At 41.5% G+C, this 25,882-nt stretch overlaps 1 protein-coding gene across 11 annotated transcripts in view; it reads right to left on the bottom strand.

The window, feature by feature from the left end:
* TRMT9B (tRNA methyltransferase 9B (putative)) overlaps nucleotides 1-25,882 on the bottom strand; it is a 75,748-nt gene that overhangs the window by 41,303 nt on the left and 8,563 nt on the right. For 4 of the 11 annotated variants that reach the window (XM_074383921.1, XM_074383931.1, XM_074383924.1 and 1 more), the window contains one exon: nucleotides 55-131. The exons of 5 other annotated variants lie outside the window; for them this stretch is intronic. The gene's annotated coding sequence lies outside the window, so the exon portion shown is untranslated. Of the gene's footprint in view, nucleotides 1-54; nucleotide 25,882 lie in introns of those variants that run through there. 2 more of the 11 variants (XM_074383923.1, XM_074383932.1) reach the window with 1 other exon arrangement.

The raw sequence follows: 25,882 nt of genomic DNA, 5'->3' as shown, positions 1-25,882 counted from the left end.
TGCACGTTCGAGAGAAGAAAATATTACAAAGTCAAAAACAGAAGGCTTACATACCAGAGGATTTACAGACTGTTGAATTTAGAAGGCAAAGATCTGGGATAAGTCTCCACACATGTGGATTCCGAAGGTGACTGCCAAAGAGAGAGAAATGTAATTATAGACTCTACCGAGTTGATCAACGTGGGTGAGCTTACCAGAGATTCTGGAGTCCATGTGCCAACCTGGCCAACTGAATGTGGTTCTAGGAGCTTGCTCATCTGTTAAATCAAAACCTGGCCTAACCAGGGTTGAGATGCTGTGTATTTCTTGGTCAAAGATCAACTAAGGTGTGGCAAGTGGGGCTGTTTCCTGCCCTGCAGTGGCTACTATATTGGCTGGTTAGTGACACAGAAACAGTTTGAGGAAGAGTCATATAAATGAACTTATCAGAATTGTTCACAGTACAAGAATCCATCCATCTATCTATCTATCTATCTATCTATCTATCTATCTATCTATCTCACAGTACAAGAATCTATCAATCCATCAATCTATCTGTCTATCTGTCTGTCTGTCTGTCTCTCTGTTGCAGGTGAGCGGCAAGTATCTGGGCCAGGGGACAGGGGTAAAAGAATTTTACAGGATAGTTGTAGGTAAAGAAGGGCAGATTTATTAGAGAAAATAGGAAAATAGGTTGCATGGTTACAACAGGCAGAATCAGCAGAAGAGTTGCTGACTGCCACGAAACAAAGGCTTGCTGGAGATTTTCTAGGATGGTTCTTGGGCTGATTGATAATGGCAAGGTAGCAGGGAGCTCACCTGCCTGCATTCTTCTGTCAGCCAAGGAGCTTGATGATAAATAGAAGTGTTTGATGATAAGCAGAAAGTTTGTGAGTTACGCATGTTATTTGCTCAGGAGGGCTATATGTCCTGGGACATGAAGAAAAGCAGACCTATACTTATTTGTTTTATCTCTTACTTTCTGGTCTTGCCAGACTGACTCCCTTTCCCTAATTAAGGCTCCACACTATCTATTTTTTCTTTCTTTTTTTTTTTTTTTTTTTGGAGATAGGGTCTCACTTTGCTGCCCAGGCTAGAGTGCAGTGGTGCAATCACAGCTTGCTGCAGCCTGGACCTCCTCAAGCAGTCCTCCCACCACAGCCTCCCAGTGGCTGGGACTACAGGTACATGCCCTAGCACCCGGCTAATGTTTTTGTATTTTTTTTTTTTTAGAGACAGGGTCTTGTTATATTGCCCAGACTGGTCTTGAACTCCTGGCCTCAAGCCATCCTCCTGCCCCAGCCTCCCAAAGTGCTGAGATTACAGGTATGAGCCACTGTGCCCAGCTGCAAGAATATATATATATATACACACACACATTAAGACGGAGCCTTACTCTGTCACCAGGTTGGAGTGCAGTTGCACAATCTTGGCTCACTGCAACTTCTGCTTCCTGGGTTCAAGTGATTCTCCTGCCTTTGCCTCCCAAGTAGCTGGGACTACAGGTATGGCCATCATGCCCAGCTAATTTTTGTATTTTTGGTAGAGGTGGGTTTTCACCATGTTGGCCAGGATGGTCTTGATCTCTTGACCTCGTGATCTGCCCATTTCAGCCTCCCAAAGTGCTGGGATGACACGCGTGAGCTACCACTCCCAGCCAAGAAAATTTTTAACTCAAGAAATTAAGATGGTCACGGTGACCTCCTTGCTTGACACTCTTGTGCTTGCTCCTTTGGGGTCATGAGCAAGGTGACCACATTGGCAAGGTCGACAGCTATCTATGTGTGCAGTAACACATTCCTCTCCTCTCCAGGCTGATCTTGTGATTGGCACTGCTGAGTGCTCCACCGACCAGGAGAAGTAATAAACCCTGAGCCCATGGTATTATACAAAGCTCCAAGGGAATCAGCCCTACCGCATGTCCCTTTTCATACAAGAGAAGTGAAATGCTTTTATTTTACACATAATGCAGTGGTTTACTTTTCATCAACCCCACAATATTACATTTACTGCAGTGCAGGCAGCACCCCAGACTGCCTCATTTCACTCCCAGCCTTCATCACCACTTGAAACATCTATTGGCCAACCTGTTGTCTGGAACAAGCAGGACTTGTAATGACTCATATCCCTGGAAACCTATTCTGTTGGGGCTCATTCTTCTACTCTGTATTGCTCTTGAATGAAACTCAGGCAGGGCCACAGATGTCTTCATGAACTTTCAATAATAAATAAATGCTCTCCAAATTACAAAACGTTCTCACTTCTGAAATTAAGATTCCCCATCCAGTGTAAAATCAAGAAAAGTCCTTTCCTTTCTTTTCCTTTCCTTCCCTTCTCCCTTCTGTTCTCTTCTTCCTTTTCTTTTTTGAAGAGACAGGGTCTTGCTCTGTCACCCAGGCTGGAGTGTGGTGGTACAAACATCGCTCACTGCAACCTTGGAGTCCTGGGATCAAGCAATCCTCCCACCTCAGCCTTGTTAGTAGCTGGGACTAAAAGCTCTTGCTACTATGCCTTTTTTTTTTTTTTTTTACATATTTTTAGAGACAATGTCTGACCATAATGCACAGGCTGGTCTCAAACTCCTGGCCCCAAGTGATCCTCCCATCTCAGCCTCCCAAAGTACTAGGATTACAGGTATGAACCACTGCATCTGGCCAAAAAGTTCTTTTTGACTGGTACTGGTGTGAACTGAGTTCAGTGATCTCTGGGCATGGTGGGCACTAAAGGCTGTTCTCTTTCATGAAGCATTTTTGTGGACCTCATGGAATTTTTTGTTGGCTTGGTGCAGATGCTAATGGCTGAAGTCCTTCCACCAGCCGTTTTCTGAAACGGATAATCTACTGTCCTTCTGGCTGCCTATGACAGTTCCATGTCATCCACCCATATACCTCCAACATGTTTCACCCACAATCTCTTCACTCCTCTAGATGAGATCCTAGCCAATGCCACCTGTCTTTTGAGCCTGTATCTATTCCAAGGAAAACACGCGCCTCTGTTCTCTTCAGTAGGAGTAGGGGTTACTTCCCAAGCAATACCCACTCTCTGCTGTCATAGGTTGCTCCTACCAGTCTTCAAATTTTTCAGGCATAGCTTGGCCCAGACCACTGTGTCTGAAATCTCATCTGCAGTGGCACATATCCAGCTTTCTATGTGGTCCTCCTGAAGCCCCTGTCCCTTGACTTGAAGATGGAGAGAAATTCCTGTTTCTCTCCTCCCGTGATGCTGTGTATGTGTTGGCAAGGGAAGGGACACCCAAAACATGCTAAAAAAAATCTTCCTAAATACATCTTCTCCCTAGTGTCCAACTGGGTGTTGAACTAAGGGTCATAAAACTGGATTTCATATTATTCAGCCTTAAAAAGCAATGCAATTCTGACATGCCACAAACATGGATAAATCTGGAAGATGTTATGCTCAGTGAAGTAAGCCAGACACGAAAGGACAAATAGTGCATGATTCCATTCATGTGAGGTTCCTAGAACAGTCAGATTCACAGAGGCAGAAAGCAGAATGATGGTTGCCAGGGCCTGAGGGGTCAGAGTCAAAGAGGGTAAGTGTTTAATCGGCCTGGAGGTTCACTTTGGGAAGATGAAACAGTTCTGGTGATGGATAACAGTGATGATTGCACAACACTGTTAATGTATTTAACACCTTTGAGTTGTACAATTTAGAAAAAATGGTTAAATGGGCCAGGCATGGTGGCTCACACTTGTAATCCCAGCATTTTGGGAAGCGAGGTGGGTGGATCATGTGGTCAGGAGATTGAGACTATCCTGGCCAACATGGTGAAACTCTGTTTCTACTAAAACACAAAAAAATTAGCCATGGTGGCATATGCCTGTAGTCCCAGCTCCCTGGGAGGCAGAATAGCTTGAACCCGGGAGGTGGAGTGTAGTGAGTTGAGATTGAGCCATTGCACTCTAGCCTGGGTGACAGAGTGAGACTCCATCTAAAAAAAAAAAAAAAAAAGAAAAAAGGTTAAATGGACTTTCTTATATTATGCATATTTTACCACAATAAAAAGCATTTCAGTCATTTTTTTCCATAAGTCCTGCTTAGGTAGTCTAGCAACTGGTTTCAGAACACGAGTCAACATCATCCAGTGTATTTGGGATAGTGCCTGTTATCAAGCCATTGTCTCTCCCCTCCAAACACTCCCTCCTACACAAGGCTTTGTGTGGTGAGGGCAGGGACTCTGTAAACAGCACTGCTTCTTTACCGAGGGTCTTTGCTGACAGAGGACACCATAGGGACCCTGGAAGGACCGGGAGGGACAGGGGACCGGCTCCTCTCTATTTGCTTCCTGTTCCTGCCAGAGTTGGCCAGCAACAGCCCTTCGCCTTGGCAACAGCATTTGTTTCCAACAGCAGTGGGTTAGTTTCTGTTTTCTTACTTTCTTTTCTTTCTTTTTTTTTTTTAAAGAGTTTTATGAGTTTAATATAAACCATGCCATGAAATCTGAGAAATTTACCTCTTTCACTTTCCCAGAACTAGCTCTTTTGCACACCCCCAAAAGACACCTCATCCACAAGCAAGATTTCTCCCAAGAGCTCCCTCCCAACTCCCCAGGGACTCTCCTCTGAGCTCTGAAAGTCTAGGCACCAGCTGGTCAGCCCCACCTCCTCCTCGGGAGTCTGGGTTCCAGCTCTGGGGACCCCTTGTCCAAGCTTCTAGGTTCTGAGAAGCTCCTTCTCTTCTCTTTGTCTCCTCAGCACAGGGGGAAGCTGCTTACTGCTGCTGCTCTTGCTGTCCTGCCTCATTTGTTCCCTTTTTGCATTAATCGTCCTCTAATATCTGTTTAACCAATTCCTTATATTAAATTTTCTCCGTTAACATAACTGATGTGGTTTTCCCTCCCAGACTCTGCCTAACACTGCTGAGTTTTTGCACTATTGTGCAAAACAGGAAAACAATGAGTTCCTTTTCATTATCTGGCTAGCGTTACTAATGGCTTTGTCTCTACCAATGAGTTGGTAAATTGCATGAAATCAGGCTTTTTTGCTTTTTTTTTTGTTGTTGTTGTTCACTGATGTTATGTTCTGAATTCTAAACACAGCCTGGCCCAAAGCAGGCACCCAATCATATCTGCTGGACAAATAAATAGGAAATATTTGAACATTAAAAAAGAAAGTAATTTTGGTCATGAAAATACGCTTATAATATGTAAAAGCAATAACCACATCTAGAAGGAAAATAAGTAGCTGACTTCTCTTTTTTTCTGAAATTTTTAGCAACATCCATTTTCTGCTTCCGCCATCTCCCATTTTCTTGTGTGTCAATTTTTGTCAGTGGTGTGTCTCCATTTTTTTCTTGTACCTTAGGGCACTTTATCCATGAGATGGTCCTTCAGCCAGTAAAATACTTTTTAATGTCAACTGTATACTGGATATCACACTAGATGCTCTAATGACAAGTTGATTTTAAATCCAGCTAATACACAATTTGAATTTGGCACACCAATACAATACGTTAAACCTCACAAAGAAAACTTCAAAAGTAGAACTCAGAGGATTTCATTATTATGAAAAACTGCTGTACTGGGAGAACCCTGAGGTCATAGGCCCACATCTGCCATTCCATGGCACTGTGACCTTGAGCAAAGTATTTAGATTCTCTAGGTACCTGCTATTTCCTCTTAGAAATGAAGAAATACCAAAAAATGAAAAACAAAACAAAAAAGAAAAACAATGAAAAAGAAAAAAAGAAACAAGAAAAAGAAAGAGGCTGGGCATGGTGGCTCACGCCTATATCCCAGCACTTTGGGAGGCTGAGGTGGGCAGATCACCTGAAATTTGGAGTTCGAGACCAGTGTGACCAACATAGTGAAACCAAGTCTCTACTTTAAAAGATACAAAATTAGCTGGGTGTGGTGTCACATGGCTGTAATCTTAGCTTCTCATGAGGCTGAGGCAGGAGAATTGCTTGAACCCGGGAGGTGGAGGTTGCAGTGAGCCGAGATCTCGCCATTGCACTCCAGTCTGGGCAACAAGAGCGAAACTCCATCACAAAAATAAATAAATAAATAAATAAGAAAGCCTTGGTGCCAATTCATATTTCCAGTTCCAAATAAAATTGTGACTTTCTGTAGTAATATTTTTAAAACTTGGCTAGGTTTTTTTTTCTTCTCTTTTACTTTAAGTTCTGGGGTACATGTGCAGACCTTGCAGGACTGTTACATAGGTATACACATGCCATGGTGGTTTGCTGCCTTCATCTCCCTGTCACCTCCATTACGTATTTCTCCTAATGTTATTCCACCCCAATCTCCCTACCCGCTGCTATCTCTCCCCTAGCCCCCTAACCCCCAACAGATCCCAGTGTGTGATGTTCCCCTCCCTGCGTCCATGTGTTCTCATTGTTCAACACATTTATGAGTGAGAAAATGTGGTGTTTGGTTTTCTGTTCTTGTGTCAGTTTGTTGAGAATGATGGTTTCTAGATTCATACATGTCCCTGCAAAGGACATGAACTCATTCTTTTTTATGGCTGCATAGTATTCCATGGTATGTGCGTGCCAATTTTCTTTATCCAGTCTATCTTTGATGGGCATTTGGGTTGGTTCCAAGTCTTCACTATTGTAAACAGGGCTGCAATGAACATGTGTGTGCATGTGTCTTTATAAAGGATTTATAATCCTTTGGGTATATACCCAGTAATGGGATTGCTAGGTCAAATGGTATTTCTATTTCTAGATCCTTGAGGAATTACCAGTCTTCCACGATGGTTGAATTTACACTCCCACCAACAGTGTAAAAATGTTCCTATTTCTCCACATCCTCTCCAGCATCTGTCATCTCCAGATTTCTTAATGATTGCCATTCTAACTGGCGTGAGATGGTATCTCAATGTAGTTTTGATTTGCATTTCTCTAATAATCAGTGATGATGAGCATTTTTTCATATGTTTCTTGGCCACATAAATGTCTTTTTTTTTTTTTTTGTGACGGAGTCTTGCTCTGTCACCAGGCTGGAGTGCGGTGATGCAATCTCTGCTCACCGCAACCTCCACCTCCTGGGTTCAAGCGATTTTTCCACCTCAGTCTCCTGAGTAGCTGGGACCACAGGTGCGTGCCACTTTTGAAAAGTATCTGTTCATAGCTTTTGCCCACTTTTTGATAGGGTTGTTTGTTTTTTTCTTGTATGTTTGTTTTAGTTCTTTGTAGATTCTGGATGCTAGCCCTTTTGTCAGATGGGTAGCTTGCAAAAATTTTTTTCCCATTCTGTTGGTTTAGTCATGAAGTCCTTGCCTACGCTTATGTCCTGAATGGTGTTGCCTAGGTTTTCTTCTAGGGTTTTTAAGGTGTTAGGTCTTATGTTTAAATCTTTAATCCATCTGGAGTTAATTTTTGTATAAGGTATAATGGAGGGGTTCAGTTTAAGCTTTCTGCACATGGCTATTGGCTGGGTATTTTTAAGACATTAATCTTGTGGACCAGTATTAATATTGACAGCTGCATTAACCATCTAACACATTTGAATACATTGCAAGGCTCAGAAAAGGGCAGCATAGCCAGCTCATCTGTTTCACTAATATGTGAATCTCTAGGACCACCCAGAAGGAGTCTGCTCTAGATCTGAATACTGGCACTCACGCTCACCAAGATGCCCTGCACCAAGCCATAAAAGTGAATTAGAATCATGGAACAATGAGAAGAGAAAGTTGCCTGCCATAAATGTGCTCTCTTCACTGTTAGGCTGGGACGGAGAATACAGAATACTATACAACCTAAAAGTTGTTCAAATGCTACTTGGGAAATAAGAGTGAATAAATGAGGAGAAATAGGCTTACATAAAAAACAGAACCAAAAGTTCAAGGACACTGAAGGAAGACACTGGTCTGTTTAATAACAAGTTATTATTATTAAACAAAGTTTAATACAAGTTAAGCAAAATAAATTTGTTTTGTTTCAAATATTTTTGTTCACAGAAGTAAAATGCTTTGCACATACCTGGAAGAAAACCAAGTGGTACTGGAGTTATCACCAGGAGAGGGCTAAAGGGAAGGTTTATTCAGCAACAAGGAGGTCACCGAGGATCTCCAATAGTTTTGCCTTGGTATGCACGGTTGGCCCTCTGTACCTGTGAGTTACACATGGGCCAATCTGACCAACTGTGTATCAAAAATATTTCAAAATAATGCCTGTAATCCCAGCATTTGGGGAAGCTGAGGTGGGAGGATGGCTTGAGGTCAGGAGTGGGAGACTAGCCTGGCCAACATAGCAGGACCCTGTCTCTACAAAAAATAAAATAAAATAAAACATTAGCCAGGTGTGGTGGTGCAGGCCTGTAGTCCTAGCTACTTGGGAGGCTGAAGTGGGAGGATCTCTGGAACCCAGGCACTCGAGGCTGCAGTGAGCCATGATTGTGCTAGTGCACTCCATACTCCAGCCTAGGGTATAGAGCAAGATGCAGTCTCAGAAAAAAGAAATAAGAAATAAAAAAAGGGAATTTAATAAAAAGAAAAAATTAGGAAAAAAATACAAATAAATGATACATTATTGTAACTACTTAGCATTTACATCGTATTAGGTTATTGCAGGTAATCTGGAGATGATTTAAAATAATGGGAGAATGTGCACAGGTTATATGCAAATACTATACCCTTTTATATCACAGAGTTGAGCATCCATGAATTTTAGTACAGGGCTGTGGGGGTAGAGTGGGTCCTGGAACCAATCCCCTTTGGATGCAAAGGAATGACTGAGTGTGCATGTATATTTATTTTATATATAACCAACACAGAAACATAGGAAGGTAGATTTACAGGCCTCTGCGAGCCCAAAGGTAGCTAGCACTGTCTCAGAGCCTAGGATGGATGGAAATCTGTGTAATCAAGAAAGGGCGGATCTTTCAGTGTTGTTTGTTTGTTTTTTAAGACACAGTTTCACTCTCTCGCCTAGGCTGGAGTGCAGTGGCACAATCTCAGCTCACCGCAACCTCCACCTCCCAAGTTCAAGTGATTCTCCTGCCTCAGCCTCCCCAGTAGCTGGAATTACAAGTATATACTACCACGCCAAGCTAATATTTTTTATTATTAGTAGAGATGGGGTTTCATCATGTTGACTAGGCTGGTCTTGAACTTCTAACCTCAGGTGATCCACCTGCCTCAGCCTCACAAAGTACTGGGATTATAGGCATGAGCCACTGCACCCAGCCCACTTTTCAGTTTTATATAAATATGTAACAGCATGCTTATGTGACCACTGCTGAGGTCCTGCAGATGTGTTGCTTCTCCATGGAGTCAGGCCAGGCCTGTGTAGATAATGAACAGCATGGCTCTCTACCCATCATACTTCACCTCTTCTAGTAACTGGCATTGTCAAACAGGACAACACCTGCGAGAGGTAGAAGTGCACTCTTGCGACTCAGCCAGGGGCCTTCTGGGCTGCCAGCTGCTCAGGCTGTCCCTCCCACCCTGAGGACTGGCTCCTCCCAGAGTGGGAAGCTGAACCTGGATTCCACAGGGCCATCAGCTCAGAGCTGATGCCTCCAAACCTCACTGTCTTACGATTCTGCTTAACCTGATTGCATTTTATTAAAACGCAGACCTTCAATTAAAAAGGATTAAGGGATTTTGGTAATTTATTTAAAGCTATTTAGCTTTTTTTTTTTTGAGACAGAGTCTCGCTCTGTGACCCAGGCTGGAGTGCAGTGGTGCGGTCACAGCTCACTGCAACCTTTGCCTCCCAGGTTCAAGCAACTCTGCTTCAGCCTCCTGAGTACCTGGGACTACAGGTGTGTGCCACGTCGTCTGATTAAGTTTTTGTATTTTTAGTAGAGATAGGGTTTCACACTCTTGGCCAGGATGGTCTCAATGTCCAGACCTCGTGATCCTCCCACCTCAGTCTCCCAAAGTGCTGGGATTACGGGCATGAGCCACCGCACCTGGCCAGCTATGTAGCTCTTTACAACAAATATACCAGAAATTGCTAAAATGTCTGTCACTGGATAATGTTTGCTTATGAAAGGAAAAGTTTCCTTTTGTAGCAGTTCCAACCAAACAGTAAGCCTGAGACTTTCTAGATTAAAGGGCCAGAAAGCAGGAAGAGCTGCCCACACTTCCTGACCTCATCCTCATCACACAGGCCACATGCCCTGACAGTCACATACTCCTGTAGAACTTTATAGTCCCTTGGGATCTGTGTCTTCTGTGGCTTGAACAGTATTTCATTTAAAATAGCACTTTTGGCCAGGTGGTGGCTCATCTCTGTATTCCCAGCACTTAGGGAGGCAGAGGTGGGTGATCACTTGAGCCCAGGAGTTTGAGACCAGCCTGGGCAACATGGTCAAATACCATCTCTACTAAAGATACAAGAATTAGGTGGGTGTGGTGGTGTGTGCCTGTATTCCAAGCTACTCAGGAGGCTGAGGTGAGAAGATTGTTGCAGCCCAGTAGGCAGAGGTTGTAGTGAGCCAAGATAGTGCCACTGCACTCCAGCCTGGGCAACAGAGCAAGACCCTGTCTCAAAAAGTAAATTAGCAAATTAATTAGAAGAGTGTTGTCCTTTTTTAGCAGCTGTATAATAAGGACCTTCAGCCTGTCCAATGACATGGGAAAATTAAACTGATAACAATGCTTCAAAACCCACTTGTTAAGCTCTGTCCCAATGATCACTTTCATACTGACCATCACTATATGCATAAATATGTATTTAATATTCTTCTGGCATTATAAGTGGATGAGTAATTATAATTCTACTATGAAAGCTACTACTCAAAAAGAAAAACTGAAAAATCAGGAGGCTTTGCCATTGTTAAGGAGCTGCTTGAATTAGAAAGGATGCATTTAATTATTAGTTCATTGGCAGAGAAAAGTTAAAAACAATCTAAATGAGGCCAGGCATGGTGGCTCATGCCTGTAATCCCAACACTTTGGTAGGCCGAGGTGGGTGGATCACCTGAGGTCCGGAGTTCGAGACCAGCCTGACCAACATGGCGAAACTCTGTCTCTACTAAAAATACAAAAAATTAGCTGGGCGTGGTGATGCACATCTGTAATCCCAATTACTCAGGAGGCTAAGGCAGGAGAATCACTTGAACCCAGGAGGTGGAGGCTGCAGTAAGCTAAGACTGTGCCACTGCACTCCAGCTTGGGCAATAAGAACAAAACTCCATCTCAAAAAAAAAAAAAAAAAAAAAAAAAATCTAAATGAAGAGGGCCTGAGCTGGTCAAATGCTCACTGGAAAATGTCATCCTTTCTAATGTCAACTTTAACCCAAGAAAAATCCCTGGAGTAAACAAATCATTGTTGTCATCATCCTTGCCATTTCATTTCAACTCTGTTTTTGTAAGGAAGCTATAGGGTGGAGTTGTAGTTCAGAAAAGGACTTTCTAGACCTATAGTCCCAAGGTCAAGTCTCAGCTGTGCCACTGGCTAGTCCCATTATGAAGCATATTTGTTCCTAAAACCTTCAATGACTTTATACTTATGCTTTTGTTCAATCCACTGGTATTTAACTTAACTGATTAAAGATTTCAGGACATTGTGCGTATCTTTGGATGATCATTTCAGAAACAGAAAAAAATTCAGGAAATAATTTAGCCAGGATCCTAGAGATATGTCTTATTTGGACATGAAACTTACAAAACATTTCTGCTTCTGAATTTGAATTTTGTGTACTGTTAAAAAATTTCTTATCATGCTACCTAGAATTTCATTACTTATCCTTCCCAGAACTTCGAGTATTCATCATTGGTGTCTGTAGAAAGGTGAGTACTACCTAGTCCTAAAATGCTTTTGGATTATAATCTCATAATGCAAACATGGAAAGGAACACTGTAAAATGGAATCAAGATAATAAGAGTGCGGTGAAGTCTATTTTTTTGCTTCTCTGGGAAAATAAGGCCTGCAGACTTCCCCACTGCACCCAGCTCCTCAACAAACCCTATAAGGCCCAGCCCCATCTCGAACAGGACGGTTCCTCTAGCCTTATGCACTAGAAATGAGGTGGGTTTCCACAGCATCTGGTTTTTACTCTTGTACATTGGATGGTGGTCATGTGTGCCATCTCCTGTACTAATCCAAGAAGTCCCAGGCTAAATAAATTGGCACTGAACTAAAGATTTAGACCAATTTAAATAAACGCTGTGCCACATGGCTTAACAATTGAAATAGCTATATTATCATGGAAATCTTTCCAACATATACCACCTGCTTTTATGTCTATCTAAATAGTCTATAAATAACACATTTTTACTGGTAACATAGGAGCTAGTTATGACAAAGTATTACAGAACGGCAATGTCTAGCTTGTAACTAACACATCTTAAATGATAACACAGGGGTTACCAATAAAGATGAATTATTATACAGCAGCAATGCTTTCCAGGGTTAACAAAGTGTCTGCATCCACACTAAAGAGCACATGGCTACTACTTGTTTGGAGTATTTCTTCCCCCTGCCTCTACCCTGAGACAGGGTCTCACTCTGTCACTCAGGCTAAAGTGTGGTAGTGCAATCCTAGCCCATTGCAGCCTCATATTCCTGGACTCTGGTGATCCTCTCACCTCAACCTCCTGAGTATCTGGGACCACATGTATGCATCACCATGCCAGGCTACTGCTTTTTGTTTTTTTACTTTTTGTAGAGATGAAAGTCTTACTATGTTGCACAGGCTGGTCTTGAACTCCTGCTCTCAAGCCATCCTTCTGCCTTGGTCTCTCAAAGTGCTGGGATCATAGGTGTGCATCACCATGCCTGGTTATGGAGTGCTTTTTCTTTTTCTTTTTTTTTCTTTTTGAGACAGAGTCTTGCTCTCTTACCTAGGCTGGGGTGCAGTGGCACAATCTTGGCTCACTGCAACTTCCACCTCCCAGGTTCAAGTGGTTCTCCTACCTCAGTCTCCTGAGTAGCTGGGATTACAGGTGCCTGCCATCACACCCAGTTGATTTTTGTATTTTTAGTGGAGATGAGATTTCGCCATGTTGCCCAGGCTGATCTTGAACTCTTGAGCTCAAGCAGTCTGCCTGCCTCAGTCTCCGAACATGCTGGGATTACAGGCATGAGTCGCTGTGCCTGGCCATGGAGTACTTCTTTATCGTTCCTCTGCCCTACCTTACTTTCGGTTGTCACTTCACACTCTCAGTGTGCCTGTCTCCATAAGCTCCTCTATTTTCTAATTTCCTGCTTTTAATCTGCCTTGAACTTCAAAAAACATCAGACAACTAAGCCTGTTGGGATCCTATTGAAAATATGAAGAAAAAGGCTTTCAGGTTTATCGGAAGGGTCAGCTTTGGATAAATGAGTTCGGTGACAGCCTGTACTGACAGCTCACAGGCCACCTTGGTTCTGGACTGGGATCTGGATGCTGGGAAAGACTGGCCACACCTGTGTCTTCCTTCTAAGTCCTTGGGTAGTCAGCCCTCTGATTGCCAGCCTCCTGCTTTTTAGCCAGATCTCCCTGCCACCATCTCTATGCTCTGTGTTCACTGTGATGCTAGCTCTGTCTCTTTCAAAGTGAGCTCCTCAATAGCTTGGATCTTGCAGTTCCCTCCAGAGTCTCCAAGTCCACACCTGCTCAATACCTACAAAAAACAATTCAGCCATATGGCTTGAATGCTTACATCACTCACAGAGGCTTTTGGTTCTGAATAAGTGCCACAATTATGAAAGCTGCACTGAAGTAGGAAATACGCCAGTTGAAAGAATGGCCTCATTTGCAGGCAGCTTGCATTGTATTTTATAAGTATGTGTTTGACATTTTAAGCTTTCCTGTGGCAGCAAATTGTACTTCTCCCTGTGGCAGGAGTTATTTAGTCTGTGACCAGAATAAACCAAACTGTTTTGGAAAGTTTAATATTTTCGGTTTTCATATTCCATTTTATGACTGTGTTTGTTTTTTCAGAAATAAGCCTGTGTATAAGAAAACAGTCTTATCTCTGAACCAAGCACATGACTCATGCCTGTAACCCTGGCGCTTTGGGAGGGTGAGGTGGGAGGATCATTAGAGGACAGGAGTTTGAGACCAGCCTAGGCATTGCAGTGAGACCCCCATCTTTACAAAAAATAAAAAACAGTCTGGCCGGGTGTGGTGGCTCACACCTGTAATCCCTCCACTTTGGGAGGCCAAGGCAGGTGGATCACGAGGTCAGGAGTTCAAGATCAGCCTGACCAACATGGTGAAACCCCGTCTCTACTAAAAATGCAAAAATTAGCCAGGCGTGGTAGCTCGCGCCTGTAATCCCAAATACTTAGGAGGCTGAGGCAGGAGAACCACTTGAACCTGGGAGGCAGAGGTTGCAGTGAGCTGAGATTGTGCCATTGCACTCCAGCCTGGGTGAGAGAGCGAGACTCCGTTACAAAAAAGAACAACAAAAAACATTAGCCTGGTGTGGTGGCATGCTTATAGTGCCAGTTACTCAGGAAGCTAAGAAGGGAAGGTTGCTTGAGCCCAGGAGTTTGAGGATGCAGTGAGCTGTAATTGAGCCACTGCACTCCAGTCTGAGTGACAGAGAGAGACCCTGTCTCAAAAACAAACAAACAAACAACAGTTTGTTTGTTATTTAGAGTTTAAAACTACAAATACTATTTTTAACCTCAATGAGTTGTACCATAAAAAAAAAAAATTAAACAGGAATACAAAACTCTGGCTCTAAATTAAAAATTACAAAATAAGACAAAGCATTCAACCTCAAGTTCCTGCAGCAGGATGGAAATGTTCTGGTAAATAGCTATACGACATTTCACAGAAGCTAGAAGGCAATCTATTTTGTAAAATGCACAATTATGTTACTTATTGCCAAGAAAGATGAGGATGTGTCATCAACTGTAAGATATACCCCATGTCAATGATGTTGAAATGTAAAATAATGTTTTTCAGAAAGATGAAATACAGTATTTTTAAAAAATAGCTTTAAAATAACAAAAGTAGTATCACAATAATGAAATTAGTCTTTTAAAGCTTCCTTTAAAGGCCAATATTCTACTTTAATCATCAAATCTTTGTTTTAGGGCAGCCTAAATTGTTAGAAAATGAGAAGTTACATAGCCCATGTACAAGAAGACCAGAGTCAAAGACAGGTGAATGGATTACACAACCAAGGCTGATACAATTGATGTCATTTATAAATATGTCAATCAGTATGGAAACAACCAGTTTCCATAATGTATGAGAATCAACCAGTATGGAAACCATATAATTAGTTTCTTGAGAAGCAAGGAGTACAATCCATATGGACTGATTCCACATGTCCATAGATCTATCATGCCACTCTGCAGCCTAGTTTAAATAAACAGAAAACGGGAGTTAACTCAGGCACAGCTTCAATAAAAGTAGTTGTTGCACAGACTTTTAAAAAAACTTGTATATATTTTTGTTTTGTTTGAGACAGGTTCTTCTGTTGCTCAGGCTGGAGTGCAGTGGTATGATCATGGCTTACTGCAGCCTTGACCTCCCAGGCTCCAGCAATCCTCCCTGCTCAGCCTCCCGAGTAGCTAGAACTACAGGCACACTCTATCACCCCCAGGCTAATTTTTGTTTTTGTAGAGATGGGGTTTCGCCATGTTGCCCCAGCTGATCTTGAATTACTGGGCTTAACGGACTTGCCTGTCTCTGCCTCTGAAAGTGCTAGTATTACAGGCATGAGCCACTGTGTCCTGCCAGTGTACATGATACATGTCCTAGTGATTACTATTTATCTGTGATAAAAAGTTCCCTGTAAACATATAACATAGTTTTTCTTCCATTTTTTATTCAATTATTCTTGAATTTCCTGTTTTAATGGATAAATTATATACTCAGGGCATTGAGAAGAATTCAAACCCCCAAACCATGTGTCTCAAAGTTTTTAACTTGACAATTGAGTTGACAAGGCCTACCTTGTCTTCAGCACAAACACACAGCCACATTGTGAAGTCAGTCTGCTGTTAGCTGCACCAGTGGTAGGATTTCTGGTAGGTTCTGCCTTTCAAAGATTCACTGTCATTCTAAAGTGGTATGCTACACATAAAACCATCAATCTAGCCAGGCAGAGCAACTCATGCCTGTAATCCCAGTACTTTGGGAGGCCGAGGTGGGCAGATCACCTGAGCTCAGGAGTTCCAGACCAGCCTGGACAACATAGTGAGATCATGTTGCTATAAAAAAATACAAAATTAGCCAACTGTAGCGGCACATGCCTGTGGTCCCAGCTACTTGTGGGGGCTGAGGTAGGAGGATCACTTGAGCCCAAGAGGCAGAGGTTGCAGTGAGCCAAGGTCGCACCACTGCACACCAGCCTGGGTGACAGAGGGCGACCCTATCTCAAACAAACAAAAAACAAAACCACTAATTTTATGCCAGAACACATCATCTTAAGGAGAACAAAAATCTTCTGTATGCACAAACTGCCAACACATTTTAAAAGGCCCACATTTTAATAAGTAGAATAGATAAACTATCAGACAAGAGATAATAAATTATTTTGGCTGAAAAAAATTTTAAGATGATCTAACAGCATTCTGCATGTAGGTTTCTACACATAATGTATATGTATGGGTGTGTCTACGTAGTTTTTTTAAGGGAATGGCATAGGATCAGGCCCATTTTTCCATAGTTTTGACTGCTTGCTAAAACAAGAAGAGCGAGGTCTGCATTTCTGCCAACTCGGTGCATAGCCCAAGAGCTCCCTGCAGAGGAAAGCGAGGATGGAGAATCCAGTCCATGTCTGTAGGACAAAACATTAATGGAAGAAGGTTGGAGAAACTTGTTGATGGTTGGTATTGCAGCTTCAGGGCTGGCATTCTCTCCAGTTTCCAGTGTGTCTGCTAATGGATTTGTAGTCTCTGACCCACGTCTTTAACCAATATGAAACTGGATGGCAAGGAAGTGGTCCACTGAGAAGTCTGATTGAGCATATTCTTCTCACGTGCGAAAAACTTGGGTGAAATGTCTGCACTGAAGGTGCAGTGTAGTGAATTAGATGTTTCCTTTGGGATTAGGGCAACAGAGCTGCTCTTTTTGTCAATTGTCTTGACTTGGAGCTATGGTAGCCTACCATTTGACATGTCATCATTTGGACTCCCTGAAGTTGATGTTTTCTACAACTCCTATGCTAGCATCAAGAGATGTACTTGTTAACTTGAAAAAAACATGAATTTTTAAGTCAAAATCTTGCATTGGTGCAGTTTGGGTTACAACTGATGAACAACTATTGATATATTATTATTAACCAACATTCATAGGCTATATTAGGATTCACTCTTTGTATTATACAGTTCTCTGTGTTCTGCTAAATGCATAATGTCATACCATCCACTACTACCATATCACGCAGAACAGTTTTACTTTCCTACAAATCCCTTGTGCTTAATGTATTCCTCTCTTGCCCCGACACTCGACCCATGGCAACCACTGATGTTTTCACAGTGTCTAGAGTTTTGCCTTTGCATATGTCAATTAGTTGGAATCATACAGCATTTGGCCTTTTTCTGACTGACTTATTTTACTTAGTAATATGCATTTAGGGTTCCACCACATCTTTTTGTAGCTTGAAGAATCATTTCTTTTTATCACTAAATAATATTCCATCGTTAAGGATATACCAAAATTTGTTTATCTATTCACCTATTGAAGGACATCTTGGTTGCTTTCCATTTTTGGCAATTAGGAATAAAGTGGTTACAAACATTTGTGTGCAGGTTTCTGTGGACTTGTCTGTTCATTCTTCAGTCTTCACTGATACAGGTACAGTCCAAGGAGAGCAGATCTGGGGACACTGTCCATTCTGAGATTCTGAGGCTGCCAAAAGATACTCAGTGGGCTCCATTTTTCTGAAAGCTCCTTAATACCTGTTTGGCTCTCAGCTACCATTTCCGATTGTCAGGTAACTTCTGAAGACATATTTTCTTAAGCTTAGTTACTGTTCATGACTGAAATGTATCAGTTTCCCTCTAGGCTGACATTATAAATGAGCAGATTTCCTCTGTTGACTCCTCAGAGTGCCAAAAGTGCCTCAGAGAATTAAACAGGGGGAGCCATTCCCATATAGTAAATGCAGTAAACTCCTTATTTGTCCCAGACACGTGGACATTACTTTCCAGGACTATAAAGCCCCAGTGGAAATTGTGTTACTTAAAACTTCCAATGAAGAGTTGCATTTTGATGTCTCCACTTCCATAAAGGGATTGTCTAAATTGAGATCAGATGCACCAATGTTCTTGACGTTGGCATTTGGGTATCCACTTCTACAGCCAAAGGAAGAATACTTTTATCTGTACCTGAAAGCTCCCTATTCTGCTGTAGCCTGTCTTCTTTCATCTCAGCTTCCAAATCAACAGATTAAGTATTCCTTACCTGAAATGTTTTGGACCAGACCAGGCATGGTGGCTCATGTTTGTAATCCCAGCACTTGGAGAAGCTGAGGCGGAAGGACTGCTTGAGCCTAGGAGTTCAAGACCAGCCTGGGTAAAATAGGTTTTTGTGAGACCTTGTCTCTATAAAAATTAAGTAAAATTAGCCAGGTGTAGTGGCATGAATCTGTGGTCTCAGCTACTTGGGAGGTTGAGGCAGGAGGATCATTTGAGCCCAGGAGGTTGAGATTCCAGTAAGCCATGATCATGCCACTGCACTCTAGCCTGGGAGACAGAGCAAGACTCAGTCAAAAAAAAAAAAAAAAAAAAAGAAGACGAAGGAAAAGGAAGGAAAAAAAAAAAAAGAAAGAAAAGCAAAGGAGGAAGGAAGGAAGGAAAGCAGGAAGGAAGGAAAATGCTTGGGACCAGAAGTGTTTCCAATTTTGGCATATTTGCATATACATAATGAGATATCCTCGGGATGGGACACAAGTCTAAACACAAAATTCATTTATGATTTATATATACATAGCTGAAGGTAATTTTATATAATATTTTAAAATAATTGTATGCATGAAACAAAGTTTAGACTGTGTTTTGACTGCAATATGTCAAGTAAAGTCATGTGTGGGATTTTTCCACTTGTCACATATCATGTTACTGCTCAAAAATTTTTGGATATTGGAGCATTTCAGATTTTGGGTTTTCAGGTTAGGAATGCTCAACCTGTAGTTGTTAGTCCTGTTCCCTTTCACCCAGGAAGTTCATGGTCCCCTGCGTTACAAAGATTTTCTTGGTCATACAGAGAATTCTTTTGTTCAATTTCATGCTGGTTCTTTGTGCTACTGAAAGTCGTCATTCACTTTGTTCAGATTCCGACACTCTAGATGCCAGCCCTGTTCATTTAACGACATACATCTGTGGTCAATGTATCACGGTAGTTGTGACAGAAAAACTAGCTTCCTTTCTTGCATGGAGATGAAATTTAAGATCTTGGGTGCTTTTTTCAGCAGGTAGTTTCTTTAAATTACCTGCTTTTTTTGATGAATCCTACAGAGGCATAGCTGGGTGTCAATCAGATGCAGCACCATGCTGGAGAAACAGGATCAGAAATACCTTACAGAGAAAAATAATGCTTTCTTTTCTTCCCATTTTTAATTTCTTCATTTAAAAACCAATACTGTGGGTATATACCTAAGGAACTGAAAGCAGGGACTCTAAGAGGTATCTGTACATCCATGTTCATGGCAGCATTATGCATAATAGCCAAAAGGTAGAAGCAACCCATGTATCCGAACTGCAGCTGAATGGATAAGCATAATGTAGCATATACAGACAGTGGGATATTATTCAGCCTTAAAAAGGAAGGAGATTCTGATACATGCTACAACATGGATGAACCATAAAAATATTATACTACATGGAATAAATTAATCACAAAAGGACAAATACTATATGATTTCACTTACATAGTATATTAGTTCTTTTTCATGTTGCTGATAAAGATATACCCAAGACTGGGTGATTTATAAAGAAAAAAGAGGTTTAATGGACTCACAGTTCCACATGGCTGGGAAGGCCTCACAATCATGGCAGAAGGTAAAAGGCATGTATTACATTGGTGGCAGGCAAGAGACAGAAGCTTGTGCAGGGTAACTCCCGCTTATAAAACTATCAGATCTCATGAGACTTATTCACTATCATGGAAAACACCCACCCCCATGATTCAATTACCTCCCTCTGACCCTCCCATGACATATGAGAATTGAGGGAGCTACAGTTTGAGATTTGGGTGAGTGCACAGCCAAACCATGTCATATAGGTTCCTAGAAGAATCAACCTTATACAGACAGGGTGATTGCCAGGTACTGTGGGGAGGAATGAGGGGGAGTTATGCTTTAATGGGTATGGAGTTTCACTTTGAGAAGATAAAAACATTCTGGAGACGGATAGTGGTGATGGTTACACAACAATGTGAAATTAATGTCACTGAACTGTACACTAAAAAAAGTTAAAATAGTATATTTCATTCTATGTATAGTTTATTACAATTATTAAAAATCAGCACTGCAGTTAATGCAATCAAGCTAAAATACTAACACCTTAATCTTGTGTGACCATTAAGTCCTGGTCACCACAAGGTTTGCTGAGGCAGTCTCCATTTATGCTTCTGTATTCAGAGCAATCACTAATCATTCCCTCTTCACTCTCAAAAGTGTCCTGACTTAAACAATAAGTCATCTGATCACCCTAGGTCTATTTCATAATTGCATAAATCATTGAATTGCCATCTTTGTATGCAAATATCTTAACATTCAGAATGTATCTGTATTTTCCTGAATTACTCTAATTATAAATTTGGTGTCCCATGGAATGTTAAAGGCTCTGATAAAATTTTAAAGACGTCTGATTACTTTCCGAACACTGATTACAGTTCCAAAAGCAGTCCTCATTTTTTACAAACATTACTTTTTTAAACACTAAAACCCTCTAACATTTGTCAAACTCACCTACTTCACTGTATCTGCATTAAGGGGAACAGAGAAGACAAAGACATGGTCCCAGACAGCTTCTACTTGCCTCTCTTGGCTACCTCTTCGTTGTTGTTTAAAACATCAATAAATATTCTTTGAAGTCAGAAATATGTTCACATTTCAATTACTTCCATCTTTCACCTCACCATGAGAGAATATACCACTTTCTCTTTGAGTGAGCTACTGTTCTGCACTTATAATAAAAGTACCATACTGTCATAACCTTATTGTTATCCATCTACTGAACAAATATATTCTCTCATTTTCCAACTCCAAATATCAGAGGTAAATATAACATAATTTTGTTCAATAGTCAATACCATCCTTTGATGTGCTAATGTAATTTGCGAGTACAAATAAACTGGTAATTCATTGCTTAAAAATAGAAGAGATCCAATCATATCTACTTCAATAGTTTGGAAAAAAAGAAATCTGACAAGTGCCAAAGTATGAAATGAATATTTAAAGTGAATTCAAGTATATTCTTATGCTATTCTCCAATAAACAAGTCATACCTATTTCTGTAATCCTTAAAATGAGCATGCTGAAAGTTACAGGGGAAAGAAAGATTTGGGAAAAACACAAATACACAGATAATTCATCTAATGAAAGAACTAGCAAGCCAGGTGCTTTTATTTCTCTCTTTGGACATTACTTTCTCTGTTTGTATTGTGGTTCATTAAATGGGTAGGCCATCTGTGGCTTTGAGAAGGAAAAATAATTTTAAAAAAATTTCCTAATATTTTACCTTGATTATGAAACCAAACCAAAGGAACATTATTTTACGTTCAATTAGTACCATGTGCAGAGGCAGGCACTTGGTAATTTTTAGTTATTCATTTGCTTGATGCTTTTTCCAGCAATTTCAGCTGCAAAACTATAATATCCATCTGTTTGAAAAGGTAACTGATTAGCAACTAGCTCCTTTAAAACATTTTTTACAACATATCATCTTACCTTTCCAGAGACAATCTCTACCAGCTTTAAAAATAAATATTCTAGCCAAATCTCGGAAGAAATATATTTTAAATATATGTTAGACATGATGGATTGTCACACGACCTTCACTCCTATCTCCTTCAAGTGTGCATCCCTCTACCTATGAGGCTAGAAATCTACAAATCACATTTCCTGGAGTCCCTTGCAGCTAAGGTTCTGGGCACAGTGTAGGTTCTTCCAGGGAGGTGAGCAGGATAAGAAGGAAGGTGGAGGGCATCTAAGGAAAACATTTGCTTCCTTGTTTTTGTTGTTCATAGCAATGTTCAGTTACCAGCTTCCTAGGATGGACAGGCATTTTGCAATAGCCTCTCTGATCACTGTAACACAGCCCAAAAGGTGTGTCCTTGATGTTAGCAGTTCTAATGGTGGTTCTGATTCCCAGCCCCTAGGCTGTGGCAATGACAGCAGCAACCCTGGGGCCGGTCAGGCTTGCTGCCTGGAGCCAATACATGAGGCTAAAGCTAGGCCCCTCCTCTACTTTCAGTTGCAAACTTCCCTGCCAACCTTCTTGTGAGCACCTAATTATATTCAACTCCTTTCTGCTTGAAATGGCTAGGATAGTTTCCATCATCTGCAGTCTAACAGAGAAGAAAAAGAAAGTAAAAATGAGCACTTTCAACAGAGCAAGATGGTATGTAACAACCCAGAAGGACCATGGAAGTGGAAAAGGTTGGGCTTATTTGACATCCACAGTTAGCCTTTAAGAACAAGAAGTTCACAGGCTGAACTTTCCAGAACTACCCAAATCAGGGCTAACAACCCTTTAGGGCCTAGCGTTGATGTGGAGACATAATAACAAAGGTTGGGAAACAATCATCGGGACCCCCAGAGAGAAAAGAAGGGAGGATAGAAGGGAACAGGGAAAAGCAAAGAGAATAAAACCACACATATGTGTGAAGAGGCCCATACACCAAATCCCTCATGTGATCTTCATCCCCTACCATCTTCATCATCATCTCCAAAAACAACCACAGGTTACTTCTTTAACCTAGTTGAGTCAAAGGCCTGTCTAGGGTGGAGGAGATGCAAGTGTGACAGCCTCTGGCCCCAAAAGGACACTAATTACTAAGAGTACAGCACATTCTATATTCTATGCTATAGAAGTGTACTAAGCATATCCAGATGGGGGATTGAACCAGTGACCCAAATATTCAGTTCTAGAGTCAATTAGGCAGCAACCTCTCTGCAGCCTCCAGGAGATGATATTAAGTCAATATACTCCTACGTCTTGTTATAAACCCCTCTTTATGACTACTCACAATGTGCCAACTGTGTACTCAGCATTTTACACCTATTCATTTGCTCCCCACAGCCACCTGGGGAGATATTATTATCTCCATTTCACAGACAAGGAAATGGCTCAGAGCTGGGCTTCAATCCAGGTGATCTAGTTCAAACTCTTAAAATGCCTTCTTTGAGTAGTTAGAAACTTCTCTGGATGAGAAGTGAGTATCCAAAGTGAATGATGTTAACTCCTTTTGTAGATGTCTCAGCTAGGAGTTCTATGCAGTGTACTGTCTTTATGGGATAAAGAGAAGTGAATCACAAAAGCTGAAGGACATTTAACTGGCCATTTAGCATCATTATTCAGTTTGTCCTTAAATGAATTCTCCAGTTATCTTAATGCTTTCATCATGCCATTCTTTTCAGAAGAATTCCTAATTTATGAGTAAAAACGTAAGATTGTACAGACAAGTGCTGACAGCCTAATTTCAATAATGCATTATACCAGGGGCTTAATTGCAATGAGAGCTTTCACTCAATTCCTGTTTAAAAATACAAATGAGAACACTGACATGTAGTAAACACAAGGATTTAACTGCATTTTGCCCTCAACATTATGAGCCTGTATAGTGCCAAGCATGTCTTGCTTGTGTCTTCTTCAAAGCAATGATAGAGCCTTCTTCATAAATGTGTTTCAAATTTTGGAGACTAGTTCTCTAAAGGAACACATAAATTCTTTACAAGTGAAATACATGTTAGTATCCACATATCCACCTATCAGAAATACTACAAGGTCTTGTTAATACCTCTTCTTTACAGCCCTTGTAACCTCCAGTAAGATTTGGCTGTCAAAGATACACATACATAGAGATTTATGATTCACTGGGAAGATCCCCACTCCCATTAACCTTCCAATTTACAGCAGAGTTAACTATCCACACAGGGTATTCCCAATTTCACATCCCTCTGGTAAGCAAAATATTATTAAAACCTTTGAACTACCTTGGAACTTTATCCATATTAAGATACACACACAGCTGGGCGCGGTGGCTCAAGCCTGTAATCCCAGCACTTTGGGAGGCCGAGACGGCTGGATCATGAGGTCAAGAGATCCAGACCATCCTGGTCAACATGGTGAAACCCCGTCTCTACTAAAATACAAAAAATTAGCTGGGCATGGTGGCCTGTGCCTGTAATCCCAGCTACTCAGGAGGCTGAGGCAGGAGAATCGCCCGAACCCAGGAGGCGGAGGTTGCGGTGAGCCAAGATTGCGCCATTGCACTCCAGCCTGGGTAGCGAGAGTGAAACTCCGTCTCAAAAAAAAAAAAAAAGATACACACGCAAAAAGGCACATTTCCAAAGACATCATTATGGTAATTGAATCTTTCTAGAAACAAAATTTCTTGTGAGTTAGGAAAAAAGTGTACAGAGAGCTCCCTTTTCAAATCTGATCAAATGCATTAATAAAGCAGCAGTTCTTTGGCACAATTTCCTCAGTGACAAGATGGGTCTCAACTTTTAAAGGTCTCCTTTAAATAAAGTTATGACCATCTGAGAGCCACTTCCATTCTCCTAAGTGATCTTCCAGCTATGAGCAACACTAAGACACCACTTACCAATACTGGACAATTATTTACCCTGCATTCTCAGTCAGCCATCAAGGACAGAGAACCCTTCAATTCTCCCTTCCGCAAACTTCAAACAAGTTAACTATTCACTAGCTAAAAGATAAAGGTTTCCGAGATAGGCAGATCGTTTGAGGTCAGGAGTTTGAGACCAGCCTGGCCAACAAGGTATAACCCGTCTCTACTAAAAATAATAATAAAAAACAAAATTGGCTGGGCATGGTGGTAATCCCAGCTACTGGGGAGGCTGAGGCAGGACAATTGCTTGAAATCAGGAGACGGGTTGCAGTGCGCCAAAATCGCACCACTGTACTCCAGCCTGGGCAATAGATACTTGAGACTCCATCTCAAACATAAATAAAAAGATAAAGGCTTCCATTTGCTGATGTCACGTGAATATTAGTACTTTTAGTAACCTCAAAAAGTTGTAGATTTTCAATGTGCATTTAAATTCATACCTAGCACCTAACACAAAGCTCCGCAAGTAGACGTTTACAGCCTTATCTTCTTTCTACATAGAGCATTGTGGGCTCACATTATTTATCACAAAGAACCCACGTAATATAAAAAGACCTGGCCCAGCGCAGTGGTTCACCCCTGTAATCCCAGCACTTTGGGAGGCTGTGGGCAGATCACGGGGTCAGGAGTTCAAGACCAACCCGACCAACGTGGTGAAGCTCGTTTCTTTTAAAGATACAAAAATTAGCCGGAGTGGTGGCCGGTGCCGGTAATCCCAGCTACTCAGGAGGCTGAGGCAAGGAGAATTGCTTGAACCTGGTGGGTGGAGGTTGCAGTGAGCCGAGATCATGCCATTGCACTCCAGCTTGGACGACAGAGACAGACTCCGTCTCAAAGCAAAACAAAACGAAAAACCCCACACACCCACACATAGCAAGTAATATCATACAAATCCTTCTCTTCCTAATTTGGCATTCCTTCTTAAACGGTATTTTCATCGTAAGCTTTAAAAACTTTCTGGCTTCAAGTTATCTTAGTTCTCTCACTCTTACTAATTAAAAATCAATTCCCCCAGGGAAAGATACACGTGCACTCCATGAAAAAATACGAATCCATTTTAACCTTTAAGGCACTAGACATGCCCTTTATCTCTGAATTGTGATATATCCAATCTCACACCCCAAGGCACATCCCGCAATCCCTTATTGCATGGCAGTCTCGCCTGTTTTGATCGTATCTAAGTTTGCAAGGTAAACAGGTCACCCTGGGCAACTGTAAAGGCAGGGGACCAGCAGG

Source organism: Saimiri boliviensis, chromosome 13 (assembly GCF_048565385.1).
Source record: "Saimiri boliviensis isolate mSaiBol1 chromosome 13, mSaiBol1.pri, whole genome shotgun sequence".
Lineage (NCBI taxonomy): Eukaryota > Metazoa > Chordata > Mammalia > Primates > Cebidae > Saimiri > Saimiri boliviensis.
The sequence above is the reverse complement of the archived record's forward strand: the minus strand, read 5'-3'. Positions and strand labels throughout refer to the sequence as shown.